At 37.3% G+C, this 25,512-nt stretch overlaps 1 pseudogene; it reads right to left on the reverse strand.

The window, feature by feature from the left end:
• Positions 1–16,994: 16,994 nt before the first annotated feature.
• LOC107627189 (uncharacterized) lies at positions 16,995–21,880 on the reverse strand (annotated as a pseudogene).
• Positions 21,881–25,512: the final 3,632 nt, after the last annotated feature.

Genomic DNA, 25,512 nt, shown 5'->3' on the forward strand with positions numbered 1-25,512 from the left:
GTCCCAAGTTAGAGGTGCCCAGAGCTCTTAAGCACACTCTTTTTGCTTTGGATCACGACTTTAACTGCTCAGTCTCAAGCTTTTCACATGACACCTTCACGCCACAAGCACATGGTTAGGGACAGCTTGGTTTAGCCGTTTAGCCCAGGATTTTATTCCTTGGGCCCTCCTATCCATTAATGCTCAAAGCCTTGGATCCTTTTTACCCTTGCCTTTTGGTTTAAAGGGTTATTGGCTTTTTCTGCTTGCTTTTTCTTTTTCTTTCTTTTTTTTCTTTATTTTTTTTTGCCAATTTTTTTCTTTTTTTTTTCCGCAAGCTTTGTTTTTCATTGCTTTTTCTTGCTTCAAGAATCAATTTTATGATTTTTCAGATTATCAATAATATTTCTCCGTTTTCATTATTCTTTCAAGAGCCAACAATTTTAATATTCATAAACAACAATATCAAAAATATGCACTGTTCAAGCATTCATTCAGAAAATAAAAGTATTGCCACCACATCAAAATAATTAAACTAATTTCAAGATAGATTTCAAAATCATGCACTTCTTATTCTTTTGCAAATAAAAACATTTTTTCATTTAAGAAAGGTGAAGGATTCATAGGACATTCATAGCTTTAAGACATAGACACTAAACACTAATGATCATGTAAAAAAAACATAGACAAAACATAAAGCATAGAAACCGAAAAACAGAAAAATAAGAACAAGGAAATTAAAGAACGGGTCCACCTTAGTGACGGCGGCTAGGTCTTCCTCTTGAAGATCTTATGGAGTGCTTGAGCTCCTATATGTCTCTTCCTTGTCTTTGTTGCTCCTCCCTCATGGCCTTTTGGTCCTCTCTGATTTCATGGAGGATGATGGAGTGCTCTTGGTGCTCCATCCTCTTTCTAGTTATGGGCTTTTGAGATGGATCTCTCCATCTCCCATGACTCGGAGTTGGAAGCAACTGCCTTCTTTTTCCTCTTCCTAGAGGATTCTCCAGCCTTAGGTGCCATTAATGGTTATGAAAAAACAAAAAGCAAAGCTTTTTCCACACCAAACTTAGAAGGTTTGCTCGTCCTCAAGCAAAATAAGATAGAAGGGAGTAGAAGAAGAATAATGCAATTAATTTTGAAAACTTATTACTGTATGCAAGAAAAATTAAAAAGAGTTTAAAAGAATTTGAAAAGATATGTAAGTTTTGAAAACATTTTGGAAGGAATTGAAAAGAATAAAAAAGAGAATTAAAAAGAATTGGAAAGATTACAAATTTTTGAAAATAGAAATTGAAAGATGCACGTTTAAAATATGTTTGATGCAAAAAATTATGAATTAAAACATGAAAAATTGAAAAAAATCGAATTGGAAACACACAGATACCCTGACTGTCGTTAAACGCCAGGAATCCTTCTTTACTGGGCATTTTTCTGAACGCCCAGAATGCTGCCTGCATGGGTGTTAAACGCCCATTCTGCTATCCTTACTGGCGTTTAAACGCCAGTAAGCCTGTCCTCCAGAGTGTGCTATTTTTTATGCTATTTTTTATTTTGCTTTAATTCTGCAGCTATTTTTATGACTTCACATGATCATCTACCTAAAGAAAACATAAAATAACAATAGAAAATAAATGTCTATGAAATTAAACATAATTAAATAATATTGGGTTGCCTCCCAATAAGCCCTTCTTTAATGGCAATAGCTTGACAGTGAGCTCTTAGAGAGCTTCACAGAGACTCAGAGCTTAATGGTGGCCTCCCAACACCAAACTTAGAAGTTAAGTGTGGGGGCTCTGTTTGACTCTGTATTGAGAGAAGCTTTTCATGCTTTCTCTCCATGGTTACAGAAGAAGATCCTTGAGCCTTAAACACAAGGTAGTCCTCATTCAATTGAAGGACTAACTCTCCTCTATCCACATCAATCACAGCCCTTGCTATGGCTAGGAAGGGTCTTCCAAGGATGATGGATTCATCCTCATCCTTCCCAGTGTCTAGGATTATAAAGTCAGCAGGGATGTACAGGCCTTCAACCTTCACTAAGACATCCTCTACAAGTCCATAAGCCTGTTTCATTGATTTGTCTGCCATCTCCAGTGAGATTCTTGCAGCTTGTACCTCAGAGATCCCTAGTTTCTCCATTACAGAGAGTGGCATGAGGTTTATTCCTGACCCCAGGTCACACAGAACCTTCTCAAAGGTCATGGTGCCTATGCTACAAGGTATTAAGAACTTTCCGGGATCCGGTTTCTTCTGAGGTAATTTCCGTTGAACCAAAGTATTCAGTTCACTGATGAGCAATGGAGGTTCATCCTCCCAGGTCTCATTACCAAATAGCATGGCATTCAGCTTCATGATTGCTCCTAGATACCGAGCAACTTGCTCTTCAACAATATCTTCATCCTCATCAGAGGAAGAATCTTCATCAGAGCTCATGAACTGCAACATTAAGTTCCATGGAATCTCTATGGTCTCTATATGAGCCTCAGATTCCTTTGGCTCCTCATTAGAGAACTCCTTATTGGTCAGTGGACGTCCAGCAAGGTCTTCCTCACTGGAAATCACTGCCTTTTTACTCTCTCTAAGTTCGGCCACTTTGTATATAGTTATGGCCTTGCACACTCTTTTGGGATTCTCTTATGTACTGCTTGGGAGAGTACTAGAAGGAGTTTCAGTAACCCTTTTACTCAGCTGACCCACTTGTGCCTCCAAATTTCTGATGGACGACCTTGTTTCAATTATGAAACTGAGAGTGGTCTTAGATAGATCAGAGACTATGGTTGCTAAGTCAGAGAGGCTTTGCTTAGAATTCTCTGTCTATTGCTCAGAAGATGATGGAAAAGGCTTGCTATTGCCAAACCTATTTCTACCACCATTATTCTTATTAAAGCCTTGTTGAGGCTTCTGTTGATCCTTTCATGAGAAATTAGGATGATTCCTCCATGAAGGATTGTAGGTGTTTACATAGGATTCTACCATGTAATTCACTTCTTCCATTACAGGATTCTCAGGGTCATAAGTTTCTTTTTCAGAGGAAGCTTCTTTAGTACTGCCGGATGCAGCTTGCATTCCAGTCAGATTCTAAGAAATCATATTGACTTGCTAAGTCAATATTTTTTTCTGAGCCAATATGACATTTAGAGTATCAATCTCAAGAACTCTTTTCTTCTGAGTCATCCCATTATTCACAGGATTTCGTTCAGAAGTATATATGAACTGGTTATTTGTAACCATTTCAATGAGTTCCTGGGCTTCTGCAGGCATTTTCTTCAGATGAAGAGACCCACCAGGAGAGTGGTCCAATGACATCTTGGACAATTCAGACAGACCATCATAGAATATACATAAGATGCTCCATTCTGAAAGCATGTCAGAAGGACACCTTCTAAGCAATTGCTTGTATCTTTCCCAAGCTTCATAGAGGGATTCACCTTTCTTCTGTTTGAAGGTTTGGACTTCCACTCTAAGCTTGCTCAACATTTGAGGTGGAAAGAATTTGGCCAAGAAAGCATTGACCAACTTTTTCCAAGATTTCAGGCTTTCTTTAGGTTGTGAGTCCAACCATATCCTAGCTCTGTCTCTTACAGCAAAGGGGAAAAGCATAAGTCTGTAGACCTCAGGATTAGCCCCATTGGTCTTAACAGTGTCACAGATTTTCAAGAATTCAGCTAAGAATTGATGAGGATCTTCCAATGGAAGACTATGAAACTTGCAATTCCGTTGCATTAGAGAAACTAATTGAGGCTTAAGCTCAAAGTTGTTTGCTCCAATTGCAGGAATTGAGATGCTTCTTCCATAGAAGTCAGAAGTTGGTGCAGTAAAGTCACCAAGCACCTTCCTTGCATCTCCACCATTGTTGTTATTTTCGGCAGCCATGTCTTCTTCTTTTTCGAAAATTTCTGTTAGGTCCTCTCAAGAGTTTTGTGCTTTAGCTTCTCTTAACTTCCTTTTCAGAGTCCTTTCAGGTTTAGGATCAGCGTCAACAAGAATGTTCTTATCCTTGTTCCTGCTCATATGAAAAAGAAGATAACAGAAAAGAAGAGAAATTCTCTATGTCACAGTATAGAGATTCCTTTATGTGAGTAGAAGAATAGAAGAAATAGAATGAAGAAGGGAGAAGAAGAAGAATTCGAACAAGAGAGAGGGAGAGGGTTCGAATTTTAAGAAGAAGAGAAGTGTTAGTAATTAAATAAAATAAATAAAAAGAGATGAGAAAAAGTGTGTATTCGAATTTTTAATTAAAACAAAAGAAAAATATTTTTTTTATTTTAATTATAAGTTAGAATTTGATATTATTAAAATAAATAAAATAAAATTAGAATTTAAAACAATTAGTTAATTAAAAAGAATTTTGAAAAAGTGGTTAGTGATTTTCGAAAATTAGAGAGAGAGAAGTAGTTAAGTGGTTTTGAAAAAGATAGGAATTAATAAACTTTTTTTAAAAATCAAAACAAACAAGTCAAGGGGTTAATTGAAAAAGATTTGAAAATCAATTTTGAAAAGATAAGAAGTTAGAAAAAAATTTTGAAATTAAGTTTTGAAAAAGATATTATTGAAATTTATTTTGAAAAAGATTTGAAAAAGAAATTTAAAAAGATTTAATTTTGAAAATTAAAGTTGATGACTTGACTAACAAGAAACTAAAAGATATGATTCTAGAATTTAAAGATTGAACCTTTCTTAACAAGAAAGTAACAAATTTAAAATTTTTGAATCAAAACATTAAATGTTAGCAATAATTTCGAAATTTATGAAATAAAATTAAGAAAAAGATTTCGAAAATTAATTTTTGGAAAGTTTTCGAAAAAAATGAAAGAAAAATGAAAAAAATTTGATTTTGAAAAAGAATTGAAAAGATAGAATTTTTAAATTGAAATTTTGGCTTGACTAACAAGAAACAACTAAATTTTTAAAAAATTTTTACTAAGTCAACCCAAAATTTCGAAATTTATGAGCAAAATAAGGGAAAGATATTATTTTTGATTTTTTTTAATTAATGAGGAAAGATTATTTTTGTTGTTTTTCTCTTTCCTCATTAAACAACAAAAATAAAACAAAACATAAAAATTTAAGATCAAAACAAATAATGCATGCAAGAACACTTTGAATGTCAAGATGAACACCAAGAACACTTTGAAGATCATGATGAACATCAAGAACATATTTTTGAAAATTTTTAAGAAAAGAAACACATGCAAGATACCAAACTTAGAAATTTTTAATGTTTAGACTCTAGGAATTCGAAAATGCATATGAAAAATAAGAAAAGACACAAAACAAGAAAATCACAATATTAAACAAGGAAAATCATCAAGAACAACTTGAAGATCAAAGAAGAACTCAATGCTTATATTTTCGAAAATTTAAGAAAAATTAAAAAACATGCAATTGACACCAAACTTAAAATTTGACACAAGACTCAAACAAGAAACACAAAATTTTTTTTTTCGGTTTTATGATTTTATTAAATTTTTTTTGTATTTTTTTTATTTTTTTTTTTTTGAAAAAGAAAATAAAAAAATTCAAAATTTTTAATAAGAATTCCAAAGGATTAGACATGGCCAATGTTAGTCTAAAACTTCGGTCCAAAAGAATTAGACATGGCCAATGGCCAGCCAAGCTTTAGCACAGAATTTTAATTGAGAATCCAAAGGCTCATGCAATATTATTCTAAAGCTCCGGTCCAAAAGAATTAGACATGGCCAAATAGCCAGCCAAGCTTTAACATAACACATACAAGCATGTCCTCTTTACAATGGAAAGTGAAAACCTCAGTCCAAAAGTTTAGACATGGCTTAACAGCCAGCCAGGTTTCAACATATCTCATGAAGCTCTAGAATTCATTCTTAAAAATTCTGAAGAACACATTTTTTTTTGAATTTTTTGAAAATTAAAAATAAAAAGCTTAAACATAAAATAAAAGTACCTAATCTAAGCAACAAGATGAACCGTCAGTTGTCCAAACTCAAACAATCTCCGGCAACGGCGCCAAAAACTTGCTGCACAAAATTGTGATTCACACTTTTCACAACTCCGCACAACTAACCAGCAAGTGCACTGGGTCGTCCAAGTAATACCTTATGTGAGTAAGGGTCAATCTCACGGAGATTGTCGGCTTGAAGCAAGCTATGGTCATCTTGTAAATCTCAGTTAGGCGGATTCAAATGGTTATGAAGTTTTGATAATTAAAAGATAAATAAAACATAAAATAAGATAGAGATACTTATGTGATTCATTGGTGGGAATTTCAGATAAGCGTTTGGAGATGCTTTGTTGCTTCTGAACCTCTGCTTCCCTATTGTCTTCTTCCAATCATGCGTGCTCCCTTCCATGGCAAGCTGTATGATCCTCTCGGATGAAAAATACCAGGTACGATCTCTGCACCGCTAATCAACTGTCGAATTTCTCGTCTCGGATGAAAAATACCAAGTACAGCTACCACACGGCTAATCATCTGTCGGTTCCTTCTAGCGTCGGAATAGGACCCTTGTTCTTTTGTACACTGTCACTGCACCCAACATTCGCAAGTTTAAAGCTCGTCACAGTCATCCCTTTCCAGATCCTACTCGGAATACCACAGACAAGGTTTAGACTTTTTGGATCTCAGAAATGTTGCTAATGGTTCTAGTCTCTACTACAAAGATTCTGATCTCACGGACTTGGTGGGTGGATGAGAGATCCAAGAGATACACACTCAAGCTGTCGCCCAATGACTACGTTGAGCTCAGATAGAACGGAAGTGGTTATCAGGCACGCGTTCATAGAATTGAGAATAATGATAAGTGTCATGGATCATATCATTCTCCAGATTAAAGTACGAGTGAGTATCTTAGAATAGAATTAATCGTGATTGAATAGAAAAACAGTAGTAATTATATTAATTCATGAAGAACAGCAGAGCTCCACACCTTAATCTATGAGGTGTAGAAACTCCACCGTAGAAAATACATAAGTGAAGAAGGTCTAGGCATGGCCATGAGGCCAGCCTCCAAAACGTGAACAATGGTCTCTAAAGTACGATAAAAGATCGTCGAATACAATAGTAAAAATTGCTATTTATACTAAACTAGTTACTAGGGTTTACAGAAAATAAGTAACTAAGTGCAGATAGTGCAGAAATCCACTTCCGAGGCCCACTTGGTGTGTGCTTGGGCTGAGCATTGAAGCTTTCACGTGCATAGGCTGTTCTTGGAGTTAAACGCCAGCTTGGGTGCCAGTTTGGGCGTTTAACTCCAGTTTTGGTGCCAGTTCTGGCGTTTTACGCCAGAAAGTTTTTGGCAACGCCAGAAAGTTTTTGGCTGGCTTTTAGCGCCAGTTTGGGCTATCAAATCTTGGGTAAAGTATATACTATTATATATTTCTGGAAAGCCCAAGATGTCTACTTTCCAACGCAATTGAGATCGTGCCAATTGAACTTCGGTAGCGCCAGAAAATCCACTTCGAGTACAGGAGGGTCAGAATCCAACAGCATCTGCAGTCCTTTTTCAGCCTCTGAATCAGATATTTGCTCAGGTCCCTCAATTTCAGCCAGAAAATACCTGAAATCACAGAAAAATACACAAAATCATAGTAAAGTCTAGAAATGTAATTTTTTCATAAAAACTAATAAAAATATAATAAAAAGTAACTAAAACATGCTAAAAACTATGTAAAAATATTGCCAAAAATGGTATAAATTATCCGCTCATCAAGAACGAAGATACATCTTAGAATAGAATCAAGCATAGATTGAAGTAAAGTAGTGATATTATTAATCCATAAGAATCAAGAAAGCTCCTAACCTTAATGATAAACCACTGTTTTATGGTTTATCTTGTGCTCAATTGAGTGGTTTTTATCAACTATTTACTCACTTATTCATACTAATTGCATGGTTTTACGTTTTCCTTCCTGATTTTGTGCTATGATTGAAAACATGCTTCTTTGGTCTTAATTTTGATATGTTTAATCTTCTCTTATTACCATTCGATACCTTGATATGTGTATTAAGTGTTTTTAGAGATTACAGGGCAGGAATGGCTTGGAGGATGGAAAGGAAGCATGCAAAAGTGGAAGGAATACAAGAAGTTGAAGGAACTGTAAAGCTGTCAGCCTGACCCTCTCGCACTAAAACGGTCATAACTTGAACTACAAAGGTCCAAATGAGGCGGTTCCAGTTTCGTTGGAAATCTAACATCCAGGGCTTCAATTTAATATATAATTCGCTATAGTAGCCATACAGCAAAATGACGCGCACGCGTGAATCATGCGGACCCATCGTTCTGCAGAAATTTCAGCGACCTGCACGTGTTTGAATTCGGTCCCAGCGATTTCTGGGCTATTTCCGGCCCAGTTTCAAGCCCTGAAAACACAGATTAAAGGCTGCAAAGTGGAGGAATGAAGGGAGATGACTCATATTTCACTTTTCATAATTTAGATGTAGTTTTAGAGAGAGAGAGGCTCTCTCCTCTCTCTTAGGATTTAGGATTAGGATTCCTCTTAAAGGAATTAGGATTTCTTATTATTTCAACTTACAATTTCTTCTGAGTTCCAGGTTCAATGTTCCTTTTATTTATTTTTCCAATTTAATTTATGAACTTTTCCATGTTAGATTTGAATATTCTATTTAATATAATTTGAGGTATTTCAGTTATAAGATTGTTTTATTTATGCTATGAATGCTTTCGATTTATACAAATTATTTTCATTCAAGTAGATTCTCTTCCCTTTTGGCTCTGGTTAAGTAATTGGTGACGCTTGAGTTATCAAATAAAGCAGTGGTTGATATTGGTAGATTACTAATTGATCTAGATCGCTCTAAAGATAGTCTTCCTACAGGGATTGACTAGGACTTAAGGATCAAGCTAATTAGTCCACTTGACTTAACTAAGCGGGATTAAAACCCAATTCTCATCACCGTTGATAAGGATAACTAGGATAGGACTTCTAATTCTCATACCTTGCCAAGAGTTTATTTTATAATTATTAATTTATTTTTCTTGTCAATTAAATTACTTGCTCCTTATTTCAAAAACCCAAAAATATATCTTTTTACATAACCAATAATAAATCATACTTCCCTGCAATTCCTTGAGAATACGACCCGAGGTTTGAATACTTCGGTTATAAATTTTATTGGGTTTTGTTACTTGTGACAACCAAACTTTTGTATGAAAGGATTCTCTGTTGGTTTAGAAACTATACTTACAACGCGATTATATATTTGTGAATTTCTTTACCGATAGAAATCAGATTGTCACTTAACCTAGGAGGTTAGTGACTCATAGCTTACAGAAATAATAAAATTCGAATGGTGGAGGAAGAAGATCCTAAACAAGGTTGATCTTCTCCTATATATACTAATCTAATAACTAAGGATTACAGAAATAAGATAAACTAGTCATGTAGTGCGAAAATCCACTATCTGGGCCCACTTGGTGAGTGTTTTGACTGAGCTTAAGTGAAGCCACAAGCTAGTGCTCCCTTTTGGGTGTCCAACGCCAGCTTTGGACTCCTGAATGGGCGTTGGATGCCAGCTACCCCCCTTTTAGGCATTGGACGCCAGGAATGGGGCTGGTGGCTTGCGTTGAATGCCAGTTTTGGACCTTCATTTCCAAAGCAAAGTATAAACTATTATATATTTCTGGAAAGCCCTGGATGTTAGCTTTCCATAGCCATTGCGAGTGCACCATTTAGATGTCTGTAGCTCCGGAAATGCTCCTTCGAGTGCACAGAGGTCAAATCGTGACAGCATCTGCAGTCCTTTCTCTGTCTCTGAATCAGACTTTTTTCAAAACTCCTTAATTTCAATTAGAAAATACCTGAAATCATCATAAAACATACAAACTCAAAGTAGAATCCAAAAATATTAATTTTGCACTAAAACATATGAAAATATAATAAAACTTAAACAAAACATAATAAAAACTATATGAAAATAATGCCAAAAAGCGTATAAAATATCCGCTCATCAGAACACCAAACTTAAACTGTTGCTTGTCCCCAAGCAACCAAATAGTAGGATAAAAAGAAGAAGAGGATACAATAAATCTAAGAGTTCTCAATGAAGCTCAGTTTCAATTAGATGAGCGGGACTAGTAGTTTTTTGCTTCTGAATAGTTTTGGCATCTCACTATCCTTTGAAGCTCAGAATAATTGGCATCTTTAGGAACTCAGAATCCAGATGATATTATTGACTCTCCTAGTTCAGTTCTTTTTCATTCTTGAACATAGCTTCTTTTGAGTCTTGGCCATGACCCAAAGCGCTTTGTTTTCCAGTATTACCACCGAATACATAAACGCCACAGACACTTAACTGGGTGAACCCAATTGGATTGTGATTCAGCTTTGCTAGAATCCCTAGCCAGTGGTGTCCAGAGCTCTTAAGCACACTCTTTTTACTTTGGATCCTTGCTCTTGCCTTTTGGTTTAAAGAGCTATTGTCTTTTTCTTTTTCTTTCTTTTTCTGCTTTCTCTTCTCTCTCTTTTTTCTCATTTTTCTTTTTGGTGCTTTTTCTTTCTTCAAGAATCAATTTTTTTTTTGGATTTTTCAGATTACCAATAATACTTCTCCTTTTTCATCATTCTTTCAAGAGCCAACATTCTTAACTCCAACATCAAACATGAACTATTTATTCATGCATTCAGAAAATAAAATCAATGCCACTACATCAACATAATTGAACTATTCTCATTATATACTCTAAATTCATGCATCTTTACGACTTCTAAAAAAAGTCAAAATTTTATTCAAGTTCAATAAGATGATAAGAGGAACATTTTATAGCTAATTGGAAAATAGAAACTTAAATTCTAATACTGCTCATGCAATTCTTAAATTAAAAAACAAAAACTTAAACGTTACTAGTGATCATGTAAATCTAAACATAAGAAATAAGAATTAGAATAAGCACAGGAATAGGGGGTAGGACTCAACCACCTTAGTCATGGGAGGCGTTAGGCTCTTCAGGGGATAACTTCTTATGCTTCAGCTCTACTAGTTCACGCCCCTACTTCTCTTGTTCCTTGATCAGTTTGCAAAGCATGCTAGTCTGGTCTTTTTGTTCCTCTCTTAATTGATCCAAGGTGGTGCAACAAATGCTTCCAACTGGGTCTAATATTCAATTAGAGGGACCTCTTGCGTCTGAAGAGGCTCAGGTGTCTTCCTCTTGGGATGATCATCTGGTGGTCTGGCGCTTTCCATCACTTGCTTGGTGATTGGGCCATCTACTGGGATTCATGAGTCTCTGTTAATCAGGACTCCAGCCTCTTTGTATAAGTAAAGATAAGGTTTGGATAGGCCAACTTGGCTTGAGTTGACATCCTGTTTGCAACCTTTTACAGCTCAAAGGGGATTAATTGGTGGACCTCCACCTCATTCCCTATCAGGATGCAATGAATCATCACCGCTCTTCTAATGTTGACTTCAGAACGGTTACTAGTAGGGAGTATGGAACACCCAATAAAATCCAACCAATCCCTAGCAACTAGTTTGAGATCCAACCTCCTCAGTTGGTTTGGTTTTCCTTTTGTGTTATTGATCCATTGAGTTCCAGGTAGACATATGTCTTCTAGAATCTGATCCAGCTTGGGGTTAGCCATCACCCTCCTATTAAAGGATTATTGATCATCCCTTTGTGGGGGTAATTTAAAGATCTCTCTCACCTTATCAAGATGAAAATAGAGAGTCTTTCCCCGAACCATGGGGCGAAAATTTTGGAACCATTGTCCAACTATCTTTTGCTTATCTGTCATCCATAGATTTGCATAGAATTCATGGATCATTGTTATTCCAACATTGATCTCAGGGTCGGCCAGGATCTCCCAACCTCTCTTTTGAATCTGCTCTTAGATCTCCGGATATTTATCTTCTTTTAATTCAAATCTAGCCTCCAGGATCACTGTCCTTTTGCACATTATTTTGTAATAATGTTCTTCATGTTGCTTGGTATAGAATCTGAAAGGTTTGAAAATAGCTATTTAGTTGTCTTCTTTGCTTCTTGAAGTGGGTTTTGTGCTTTTTGGAGCCATGAAATTTGAATGGTGTGAGAAGGCAAGGCTTTTTCCACACCAAACGTAAAAGGTTTGCTCGTCCTCGAGCAAAAGAAAAGAAAGAAGATGAAGAAGAGGAGAGGGATTCGAATTGAGTTTGGATGAGGGAGTGTGTGGGGTGAATTTTATATAGGGAGGGGAGGGTGGGTTTCCGAAATTAAGTAGATAAAAGATAAAGAAGATATGATTCACATTTTGGTAAAAGATAGAAAAAGATAAGTTTTAAAATCAAAAGATATGAAAATGATAAAAAGATAAGATAGAAGGTATGAAAAAGATTTTAAAGTTTAATAAAAGATATGAAATTTTGAAAGATATTTGAAAAAGAATTGAAAAAGATTAAAAAAGATTGTAAATTTGAAAGGAATTTGAAATTAAAAGATGATGATTGAAAGAATCTTGTTTAGAAGATATGATTAAAAAGATAAGATTTGGAAAAGATAAGTTTTGAACAAGTCAAAAACTTCCCTAACCCTTGTTGGGCGTTAAACGCCCAAAATGTCCCTATTCTGGCATTCAACGCTAGTTGTGTGCTCCTCCTGGGCGCTAAACGCCCAACCAGTGCTCCCTGTCTGGCGTTCAACGCCAGCCTTGCTTCCTCCCTTTAGGGCGTTGAATGCCCATCCAGTGCTCCCTGGCTGGCGTTCAATGCCAGGATTGCTACACCTTGAGGGCCTCTGATTTTAGTTCTGACTGTCTCTGCTTCTGTTTAAACTACTGCACATGATCACAAACCTAAAGAAACAATTATGAAAATTAAACAAATATAATTGAAATATATGTAATAAAAACAAAAATAACTTTAATTATGGTTGGGTTGCCTCCCAACAAGTTCTTCTTTACTGTCGTTTAGCTGGACTGTGCTATGTTTATGTGAGTAATAGGGTGGATTCCTCTTGCTCAATTTCACCACCCAAGTAATGTTTCACTCTCTGGCCATTAACAGTAAATTATTTATTAGAGTAATTACTCTAGAGTTCTATATGACCATAGGATGATACATTAGTGATCAGGAAAGGTCCTGTCCGTCGTGGCTTGAGCTTTCCAGGGAAGAGCTTCAGTCTAGAGTTGAAGAGAATAACTCTCTGTCCAGGTTCAAAGACTCTGGAAGATATCTTTCTGTCATGCCACTTCTTGGCCCTTTCTTTATAAATTTTTGCATTTTCAAATGCAGCCAATCGGAATTCATCCAACTCGTTTAGCTGGAGTAACCTCTTCTCTCCTACTGCCTTTGCATCAAGGTTTAGGAGTCAGGTTTCCCAGTAAGCCTTGTGTTCTAGCTCTACTAGCAGGTGGCACGCCTTCCTATACACCAATTGGTAAGGTGACGTTCCTATAGGGGTTTTGAAAGCTGTTCTGTATGCCCAGAGTACATCATCAAGCTTTCTTGCCTAATCCTTTCTAGAGGTGTTCACCATCCTTTCCAGGATTCTCTTTAGTTCTCTATTTGAGACCCCAGCCTGCCCATTTGTCTGTGGGTGATATGGGGTGGCCACTTTATGGCGAACTCCATATTGGTTCAGCATAGAGTCAAGCTGTTTGTCGCAGAAATGAGTTCTTCCATCACTGATCAGTGTCCGAGGGACACCAAACCTAGTGAAGGTGTTCTTCTGTAGGAACTTCATCACTACTGTAGTACCATTTGTGGGTAATGCAATTGCTTCAACCCATTTAGACACATAATCCACTGCCACGAGAATATAGGTGTTTGAGTACGAAGGTGGGAAAGGACCCATGAAGTCTATACCCCATACATCAAACAGCTCAATCTCTAGGATTCCTTGCTGAGGCATGTCGTGACCATGAGGGAGATTGCCAACCCTTTGGCAATTGTCACAATGACAGAGAAACTCTCGGGAATCCTTAAACAGTGTGGGCTAGTAGAAACTACTTTGGAGAACCTTTGTGGTTGTTCGCTCACTACCAAAGTGTCCTCCATAGTCGGAGCCATGGCAATGCCATAGAATTTTATGTGCCTCTTCTTCAGACACACAGCGGCGGATTATCCCATCCGAGAATCTCTTAAAGAGATACGGTTCATCCCACAAGTAGTACCTCGCATCATGAATGAGTTTTCGAGCTTGATGCCTACTGTATTCCTTGGGGATGAACCTTATAGCATTGTAGTTCGCAATGTCTGCGAACCAGGGTGTCATCCGAATGGCAAAGAGTTGCTCATCCGGTAAGGTTTCAGACACCTCAGTAGAGGGAGGAGATGTCCCTTCTACTGGTTCAATCCGAGACAAGTGGTCAGCTACCTGGTTTTCTGACCCTTTTCTGTCTCTAATTTCTATATCAAACTCTTGCAGGAGTAGTACCCATCTTATCAGCCTAAGCTAAGAATCTTGCTTGGTGAGGAGATATTTAAGAGCAGCAAGGTCAGAGTAGATAATGACCTTAGATCCTATTAAATAGGATCTGAACTTGTCAATGGGATAAACCACTGCAAGCAATTCCTTCTCTATGGTAGTATAGTTCTTTTGTGCGTCATTTAGAACATGACTGGCATAATAAATGACATGCAGAAGATTGTCCTGTCTCTGCCCCAGAACTGCACCAATGGCATGGTCACTGGCATCACACATTAGTTCGAATGGTAAGTCCCAGTTGGGTGCAGAAATGACAGGTGCTGTGGTAAGCTTCGCCTTCAGAGTTTCAAAGGCATTCAGACACTCTTGGTCAAAGACAAACGGAGTGTCAGTAGCTAATAAGTTCCACAGGGGTTTTGCAATTTCAGAGAAATCTTTTATAAACCTCCTATAGGCCCAGAAAACTTCTGATTGCCTTAACATTAGTTGGTGGTGGTAATCGTTCAATTACCTCCACCTTATCTTGATCCACTTCTATTCCCTTGTTCGAGATCTGATGCCCGAGAACAATCCCTTTAGTCACCATAAAGTGCATTTCTCCCAATTTAAAACTAGGTTTGTCTCTTGACAACATTTGAGAACTAGGGCTAGATGGTCAAGGCAGGAGTCAAATGAGTCTCCAAAGATGGAAAAGTCATCCATGAATACTTCAAGAAATTTTTCACCATGTCAGAGAAAATAGAGAGCATACACCTTTGAAAGGTTGCTGGTGCATTGCACATGCCAAATGGCATTCGCCTATAAGCAAACACGCCATATGGCCATGTAAATGATGTTTTTTCTTGGTCCTAAGGATCTACTACAATTTGATTATAGCCTGAATAGCCATCCAAAAAGCAGTAGAATGCATGACCCGCCAGTCTCTCCAGTATTTGGTCTATAAATGGTAAAGGAAAATGATCCTTTCTGGTGGCATTATTGAGCCTTCTGTAGTCAATACACATACGTGACCCTGTAACTGTTCTTGTGGAAATCAGTTCATTTTTTTCATTATGAACCACTGTCATGCCTTTTTTTTGGGAACAACTTGGACAGGACTCACCTAGGGGCTGTCAGAAATGGGATAAATAATCCCAGCCTCCCAAAATTTTATGACTTTTTTTTGCACCACTTCCTTCATGGCTGGATTCAGTCGCCTTTGTGGTTGCATCACTGGTTTGGCGTCATCCTCCAGCAGGATCTTGTGCATGCATTGGGTAGGGCTAATGCCCTTAAGGTCACTGATTGTCCACCCAAGAGCTTTCTTGTGTGTCTTTAGCACTTGGATTAGTGCTTTTTCTTCCTGTGGTTCTAAAGCAGAGCTTATAATCACAGGATAAGTATCCTCATCTCCAAGAAATGCATATTTCAAGGATGATGGTAATGGCTTGAGCTCGAGTTTAGGGGACTTATCCTCTTCCTTAGGAGTTTTCAAAGGCTCCTTTGTTACCTCTAGCTCCTCTAAATCAGGCTAGGCATCATAAAAGATGTCATTCAGCTCTTCTTTGAGTCTCTCAACCATGTTCACTTCTTCCACTAGGGAATCAATGATATCAATACCCATGCGCTCCTCTGGAGTGTTTGGATGCTACATAGCTTTGACAGCATTTAGCACGAACTTATCCTCGTTGACTCTCAGGGTTACTTCTCCTTTTTGAACGTCAATAAGGGTCCGTCCTATAGCTAGAAAGGGTTGATACGGAAAAAAATTATTTCCGCAATAACTACCGGCAAGTGCACCGGGTCGTATCAAGTAATAAAACTCACAAAAGAGTGAGGTCGATCCCACGAGGATTAACAGATTAAGCAAACAATGGTTGATAATTAACCTAGTTAGACGGTTCATATTGGAGTGATAATCAAACAGAAAATGTAAATTGCATGAATGTAAACAAAAACTATAAAGTGCAGAAAAGTAAAATGGCAAGAAAAGTGCAGGAAATGTAAAGTGCAGAAAAGTAAATGACTATAAAGTAAATGTAAGAACTAAAAATAAAATGAACATTGTGATCAAGAGATATTGCAATCGTCCGGATCAAGTTCATTCTCATCTCTTTCTTAATCAATGCATTCATTGATCTACTTGGAAATCTTAGGTGATTGGATCCCAATTCCTTGGCAATCCGATCTCTCTAAGCTTGAACAATTGCCAATTCTTTGATCTAATTGCTCATGGGAAGAGATGAAGCTTGGTCAATGATTATACCACACACCTTCATAGATCAAAGTACTGGTAGGATTACATGTCATTATATCCATCCAACCCCCAACCTAATCCAACATGAGAAAGAATTTCTAGCATGATTTCCTCATTCCTCTTTCAAGGCTCTGAGGAAATCCAAGTATGATAAGAATTTAATTGGGGTTTAATACATTCAAAGTATTAAAATCCTAATGGAAGGGGGCAAGAAAAGGATGGCATCAAGAAGAGGAATTTATTGGCTTAAAGAGACACAGCGGAAACATAAAAAGATAGATAAAGGTTTTCCTACTAGACTTCTAAGATACCTGTTCTTAGCAACCTAGGTCACCGGAAAGGATTCCCTACTAGACCTTCAAAGAACTTGTCCTTAACAACCTAGATCAGAGGGACGAAAACTAAAAGAAACTACCACGCAGATTACCTTAGTGTTGGATCCTTCAATCTTCCTCATGCAACAAGCGAAGCAAATCACTCACCTCACTTCTCACACAATAAAACGTGCTTAAAAGCAACTGAAATTTGTTCATCAAAGTTATGTAAATTATCTCACCAGAAGGTGTTTAAATAGACCCTGAACAACCTAGCTAAAAGATAAGATATGATAACTAATTTAAATCAGATTTGATCTTATTGGATTAGATCAGATTTGATTTAAATTTTAAAATCCTAAAGATATGATAACTAATTTAAATCAGATTTGATCTTATTAGATTAGATCAGATTTTGATTTAAATTTAAAATCTCTAAAAATACTACTAAGCAAATCAAAAGTAAATCAAATCTTCCAACAAACTCTAACAACAAAACAAACAAAAATAAATGCCTAAAAATCAAAAATTAATAATAAAGTATGCCTTCCATTGAATTTGAAAAGCATTATTGGGATTCTTGCTGTCCTGACTTAGCCCAATGGGCCTTGCCCATTCTTCCTTGGTTAGAACTTGATGTAACACCATATGCATGAGTGCTGCCAAGTTTTCAAAGCTCTCTTTGAGCTTCTTTGCACGTGCTCTAGTGATGGGGCCCTCTAGAAGTGTGAAATTTCTATTATGTCCTTTTGTTTTAGAATGCCCCAGTTGTCTTTCTGAGCATGTATCATTCCCTCCTTCCTCAAAAAGATTTGTCCTCGAATCTGTGTCCATATCAAAAGGAGAGAGATCAGAAATATTGAAAGTAGCAAAGACATTATACTCACCTGGTAGGTCAATCTTGTAGGTGTTGTCATTGATCTTCTCAAGCACTTGGAATGGGCCATCCCCTCAAGCATCAAGTTTAGACTTCCTCTGAGTAGGGAATTTTTCCTTCCTCAATTGTACCCAAACCCAATCTCCTAGTTCGAAGACTATATGCTTTCGGCTCTTGTTAATCCTTTTAGCCGTGGCTTTGTTCTTCCTCTCAATTAGGTCACGAGCCTTTGCATGTATTGCTTTAACTTTCTCAGCCTTGTTTGCTCCATCTAAGCTAATAAGATCACTCAAAGGTAAAGGCATTAAATCTAAGAAAGTTAGAGGATTAAAACCATAGACAAGTTCAAAGGGCAAAAAACCAGTGGAAGAATGGATTGTCCTGTTATAAGCAAACTCAATAAAAGGTAAACAATCTTCCCAAGTTTTCAAATTCTTACCAACAACAGCACGCAACAAGGTTCCCAATGTCCTATTTACCACTTCAGTTTGACCATCAGTTTGAGGGTGACAAGTAGTTGAGTATAACAATTTTGTTCCCAACTTACTCCACAAAACTTTCCAAAAGTGACTTAAGAATTTGACATCACGATCAGAAACAATAGTTTGGGGTACACCATGTAAGCGCACAACTTCTCTAAAGAATAGGTCAGCAATATTTGTGGCATCATCAGTTTTATGGCAAGCAATGAAATGAGCCATTTTACTAAATCTATCTACCACAACAAAAATTCTATCTCGACCTCTCCTAGTTCTAGGAAAACCAAGAACAAAATCCATAGAAATATCAACCCATGGATGCACAGGAACAGGAAAGGAGTATACAAACCATGTGGTAAAGACTTAGATTTAGCTTGTTTACATGCAATGCATTTAGCACAAAAATTTTCAACATCTTTACGCATGTGGGGCCAGTAAAAATGCTCAGATAAAATATCCAAAGTCTTATGCACACTAAAATGACCCATCAAACCCCCACTATGTGATTCTAGAACAAGTAACTCCCTAATAGAACAAGTAGGTACACAAGTCCTATTACCCCGAAAAAGAAAGCCATCATGCTTATAGAATTTGTTATATGCACTATGTTCACATGCAGCATAGATAGAGGCAAAAGTAGAATCAGTTGCATACAATTCCTTCATACACTCAAAACATAACAGCTTAGAAGTAAGGGTTGTGATTAAGGAATACCTTCTAGATAATGCATTAGCAACTACATTCACTTTACCTTGCTTATAGGCGATTACATATGGAAAGGATTCAAGGAATTCTATCCATTTTGCATGTTTCTTGTTCAGCTTCCCTTGGCCTTCAAGTGTTTGAGGGATTCATGGTCAGTATGTACCACAAATTCCTTAGGTAGCAAATAATGCTGCCACACTTCCAAAGCTCTCACCAAGGCATAAAGCTCTTTATCATAAGTTGAGTAGTTGAGATGGGCTCCATTCAACTTCTCACTGAAATAGGCAATTGCTCACTTTTCCTGCATCAAAATAGCACCTATACCAATTCCGGAAGCATCACATTCGATTTCAAAAGTTTTAGAAAAATCCGGTAAAATAAGAATGTGGGCAGAACACAATAATTCTTTCAAGGTGTTAAAGGCAAGTTCTTGTTCCTGATCCCATTTAAAGTTGACATGTTTCTTGATGATTTCAGTTAAAGGTGCATCAATAGTAGAAAAATCTTTAACAAACCTCCGATAAAAACCCGCAAGACCATGAAAACTTCTAACATCAGAGACACTCTGAGGTGTGGGCCATTCTCTAATAGCCTTCACCTTCTCGTCATCTACCTCAATCCCTGCAGAACTTATCACAAAGCATAGGAATACGACTTTACTAAGACAGAATGAGCACTTTTGGAGATTAGCATATAATTTTTCTTTTCTAAGTACCTCTAAAACAGATTGAACATGCAAAATATGATCATCAAGACATTTACTGTAGATAAGGATATCATCAAAATAAACAACCACAAATTTACCTAAAAACTCTCACAAAACATGATTCATTAGTCTCATGAGTGTACTAGGTGCATTAGTCAAACCAAATGGCATAACTAACCACTCATACAAACCATATTTAGTTTTGAAAGTTGTTTTCCATTCATCACCAAGTTTCATTCATATTTGATGATAACCACTCCTTAAATCTATTTTAGTAAAAATAACAGAACCATGCAATTCATCAAGCATATCATCAAGTCTAGGAATAGAATGGTGATACTTTACCGTAATCTTGTTTACAGCTCTGCAGTCAACACACATCCTCCATGATCCATCCTTCTTGGGCACCAACAGTACCGGAACAGCACAAGGACTCATGCTTTCTCTCACAAAACCCTTAGCCAAAAAGTCCTCGACTTGCCGTTGGAGTTCCTTTGTCTTCTCAGGATTAGTCCGGTAAGCTGGACGGTTAGGAATGCTTGATCCAGGGACAAAGTCAAGCTGATGTTCATTGCCTCATAACGGAGGTAAACCTGAGGACATCTCATCTGGAAAGACATCGCCAAACTCCTGCAAGAGTGAAATAAAAGCACCAGGCAGGTCATGGTTAGTTTCAATGGTAGAAAGTAAAGACTCTCTAAATCGCACCAACATCAATGCTTTTTTTTTCCAAACTAGCATACTTCAGATCCCTCTCTTTTGCATAAAAACATATTATGTGAGCACTCTCACTCTCCACAGATTTTTCTCTTTTAGAACTCTTTTTCACTCAGACCCTGACTCTTTTTCTAACATGTTTTGTCTCTCAAAGCCCTCTCTTTACCCTCTTGTTTTTCAATTTTCTCACATCCTAAAGACTCTTTAGTAGATTTACGCATGTTCAGTTGCTCCAGGTACACTTCTTCAGGTGTCAAAGCTGCAAGGGTAATCTTTTTCCCAAGATAAGTAAAGGAGTATCGGTTTATGAAACCATCATGGACCACCCTTCTATCATACTGCCATGAACGGCCTAAGAGTAGATGACAAGCCTGCATGGGAACCACGTCACAAAGGACCTCATCACTATATCTCCCAATAGAGAACTGTATGTGGGCTTGCTTCATAACCTTCAATTCACCAATATCACTTAGCCACAACAGTTTGTAAGGGTTAGGGTGTTTGGTGCATTTCAACCCCAATTTTGTGAACAAAGTAGAGCTAGCAATGTTTGTATGACTTCTAGCATCAATGATCATGAGTCCAACCTTACCTCCCAATAAAACTTTTGTATGAAAGATGTTCTCTCGCTATTCTAAACGATCGTCCTTGGCTTGTACATTTAAGATTTGCCTAGTAACAAGGGTCTCTCCACTAACAGCATACTCAACTATATATTCATTATCTGTAGCATCATCCGCATGTGGCATGTCCTCATACCCATCTGAGTTATCAGATTCTGAGAAAATATCATTTGCTTTAATGACTACGGTCCTTTTATTTGGACACTTGCAAGCAAAATGGCCTAATCTGTGGCACTTAAAGCAGGTAATATCACAATGTCGTGCAGGAGGTTTAGGCGTGTGCGTCTTTCTATGCTGCTCTGTAGGCTTCTCCTTTGATTCGGTAGGTTTGGATCCAGTCTTCTCCCTGAAATTAGCACCTCTCGAATCCCACCTTGAAGTAGAGTTAGAAGAATTACGCAGTTCCTTTGCCTTTTGCTGTCTTTCCACCTTGATAGCTAGGTTCACCAAGTCTTCCATATTCACAAATGAGTGATGTTCTACAATATTTGCAATGTCTTGATTCAGCCCACTCAAGAAACGTGCCATAGTAGCCTCAAACTCCTCCTCAATATTTGCTTGGATTAGCAGCATCTCCATCTCCTTATGATACTCATCTACAGACTTAGAACCTTGGTATAATCATTGGAGCCATTGATGTAGCTCCCTGTAGTAGTAAGAAGGGACAAACTGTTATCGCATGACCTTCTTCATCTTCTCCCAGGACAGAATTGGTGGTTTTCCATTCCGCCTCTTCTGTTTGTCCAGCTCGGCCCACCAGACAAGGCATAATCCGAGAATTCTACAGCTGCTAGTCTTACCTTTTTCACATCAGAGTAGTTATGACACTGAAATAAGAGCTCCACCTTTCGTTCCCATTCCAGGGACGCCTCAGGGTCACTTCTGCCTTTAAATTTTGGGATGCACATCTTGATAGCATTAAGGTTATTATCAACAATTGCTGGTTATCTATGATGCCGGGATCTGGATGAAGTCTCCTCCTCAGACTCCGTAGAATCGTTATGAACAGATTCTCGTGACCGTGCTATTCGCCTAGGAGAAAAAGAGTTAATTCGGAAATCCATGTCATCAAGACGTTGTTCAATCCTTGTAAGGATGCTAGCAAGTGCGTCGACGCGGAAAGTTAGTTGTGGATCGGGGTTCCCTTCATTGTTAGCCATCAATGAAACTGTAAAAGAAAAGACCTTACAACACTCTTCTTACGTATATCACTCGGAGTAGGACACTCGTGTTTCACTCAATACGTGGCTTTTACCCTCTGTTGAGCTCACCACCCTTGCCTTTTTTCACTTTTGAATTACTTTAACAAGTTGCACTTTGGGAGATGAGGAATTGAGACACCAAACTAAAATAATCTAAATGATAGAGACGTTCAACTTGACAAGAAGACAATTAAAGTATGTGACAAAGGAAACAAAAAGTGATACTAGGATGACAAAAACTAGCAAAATTGAATCCTAATTGAAACCCAAAGAAATTTTGAAAGGATAAAACAAAGGGAAAATTTAATTTTTTTTATTATGTTTTTTTTAAATGTTTTTTTTTACTTCTTTTTTTTTTTTTTTGCTTAACTTGAATAAACAAAAATTGCAGTAACAGAATTTAAGGAAGAAATTTTCATTTTTTTTTTTGAAATTCTAAAGTAAATTTGCAGAAATTGAAGAGAAAAATAAAGAGACTAAACAAAATTTTGGATCGTACAGATAAATAGGAATTTACCTATAACCTGTAACTGATACCAGATGATAAGAATTTAATTGGGGTTTAATACATTCAAAGTATTAAAATCCTAATGGAAGAGGGCAAGAAAAGAATGGCATCAAGAAGAGAAATTTATTGGCATAAAGAGACATAGCAAAAATATAAAAGATAGATAAAGGTTTTCCTACTAGACCTCTAAAATACCTGTTCTTAGCAACCTAGGTCACCGAAAAGGATTTCCTACTAGATCTTCAAAGAACTTGTCCTTGACAACCTAGATCAGAGGGATGAAAACTGAAAGAAACTACCATGCAGATCACCTTAGTGTTGGATCCTTCAATCTTCCTCATACAACAAGCGAAGCAAATCACTCACCTCACTTTTCACACAATAAAATGTGCTTAAAATCAACTGAAATTTGTTCATCAAAGTTATGTAAATTGTCTCACCAGAAGGTGTTTAAATAGACCCCAAACAAACTAGCTAAAAGATAAGATAAGATAACTAATTTAAATTAGATTTGATCTTATTGGATTAGATCAGATTTGATTTAAATTTTAAAATCCTAAAGATATGATAACTAATTTAAATCAGATTTGATCTTATTAGAATAGATCAGGTTTTAATTTAAATTTAAAATCCCTAAAAATATTACTAAGCAAATCAAAAGTAAATCAAATTTTCCAACAAACTCTAACAACAACAAAAAACGAAAATAAATGCCTAAAAATTCAAAAATTAATAATAAATTATGCCTTCTATTGAATTTGAAAAGTATTATTGGGCTTCTTGCTGTCCTGACTTAGCCCAATGGGCCTTGCCCATTCTTCCTTGGTTAGAACTTGATGTAACTCCATAGGCATAAGTGTTGCCAAGTTTCCAAAGCTCTCTTTGAGCTTCTTTGCACGTGCTCTAGTGATGGGCCCTCTGGAAGTGTGAAATTTCCATTCTGCCCTTTTGTCTTAGAATGCCCCAGTTGTCTTTCCAAGCATGTATCAAAGTATAAGCAATTTCTCTTCCGAGACAATTGTTCAATTGAATGAAGATCGAAAGCTTTCTAGCAAATCAAGTGAAAAGAAAGAGGAAGAAGAATGAGAACTATTATTGATCCATTGAATCACAACAGAGCTCCCTAACCCAATGAAAAGAGTTAGTTCTTCATTGCTCTATTCAAATAGAAAAGAAGGAAAGTGCAGAAAAATAAATATGAAGATTAAGAATGCAAAAACTGAAATTGAAACTTCATAGTCCATAAATGAAAATTACAAACTGAAACTAAACTACTACTACTACTACTAAGAAAAGAAAAGAAAAGAAAAGAAAAGAAAAGGAAGGAGAGGGTAGGGGGGAGGGGGGAGGGGTCCAAAGACCCACTCCCAGTGGTGTGTACCAGGGAATGTGTGTGTGTGATTCTGGACTTCCCCTCCAATCCAGAATAAATTCAATGTAGAAACTAAGTCCTTTATATAGGCTCTCCTAAATTACAAAATGAAATGAAATTAAAAGCAAATTACAATTAAATGAAAATTCCTATTCTAGATGCTTCTTGTGGCCTTGATTGGTTGACAATTGTGGGCTTGCTTGCTTGAGGTTGGGTGGTCCGTGAAAGAGAAGTGAATCAAGTTGAGGTCCACGGGTGCCATCGTTAGTGCTGGCATTAACCATACTTACGCAAGTGTGGCGTTAGTGCTAAAGTTAGTGGCACTAACATCACACTTGCTACCCAGTTAGTGTTTTTGGGGTTTAAAGATACCTATTATTTGTGCTTCAATTTCATGCCCACTATAAACTATTATATATCGTTAAAAAGCTCTAAATATCTGATTTCTAACGCAACTAGAATCATCTCAATTGGATCTCTATAACTCAAGTTATGCTCCTTCGAAGAGGACAAGGTCGCTGGTGTTGTCGCTGGCGTTAGTGTGCTTAACGCTGCCACTAACGTCAGCGTTAATGGTGTTAATAATGCCAGGTTCTGAAGCTCAAACTTAATGTTCACCCCATACTATTGTATATTATTGGAAAGTCCTAAATGTCTACTTTTCAATGTCTTTAAAAGCTTATCATTTGGAGCTCTATAGCTCGAGTTACATTTCTTGGAAGGTGAAGAGGTCAGCTGGCCTTACTACAGGTTGATATCATGTTCATCTTTGTACTTTTGGGGCAAGTTTTCTCCCTCAAATTTAGTGTCCACCATGTAGTGCTATATATTCTTGGAAATCTCTGGATTCCTACTTTCCAATGCCACTGAAATCATTTCATTTGGAGCTTTGTGGCTCAAGTTATTCTTGTTTGAAGAAGGCATGGTCCGGCTGCCAGGTGAGATGTTGCCCACGTTAGTCCCCACGCTATGATTGAAAACATGCTTCTTTGGCCTTATATTTGCTAATATTAATCCTCTCTTATTACCATTAGATGCCTTGATATGTGTGTTAAGTGATTTCAGAGATCACAGGGCAGGAATGGCTCAGAGGATGGAAAGGAAGCATGCAAAAGTGGAAGGAATACAAGAAGTTGGAGAAATTGCTAAGCTGTCCAGCCTGACCTCTTCGCACTCAAACAGCTATAACTTTAGCTACAGATGTCCAAACGACGCGGTTCTAGTTGCGTTGGAAAGCTAACGTCCGGGACTTCGATTTAATATATAATATGATATAGTTTCCCTGACGCTAGGCGACGCGACCGAGTGCTTCACGCGGTCGCGTCGCAGTGACAGAAATCAGCGTGTTTGAAATCTTCTCCAGCGAATTCTGGGCTGTTTCTGACCCAGTTCTCGGCCCAGAAAACACAGATTAGAGGCTATAAAGTAGAGGGAATGCATCCATTCATAAAAAAAAGA

This window comes from Arachis ipaensis, chromosome B2 (genome assembly GCF_059453495.1).
Source record: "Arachis ipaensis isolate K30076 ecotype BB chromosome B2, ASM5945349v1, whole genome shotgun sequence".
NCBI lineage: Eukaryota > Viridiplantae > Streptophyta > Magnoliopsida > Fabales > Fabaceae > Arachis > Arachis ipaensis.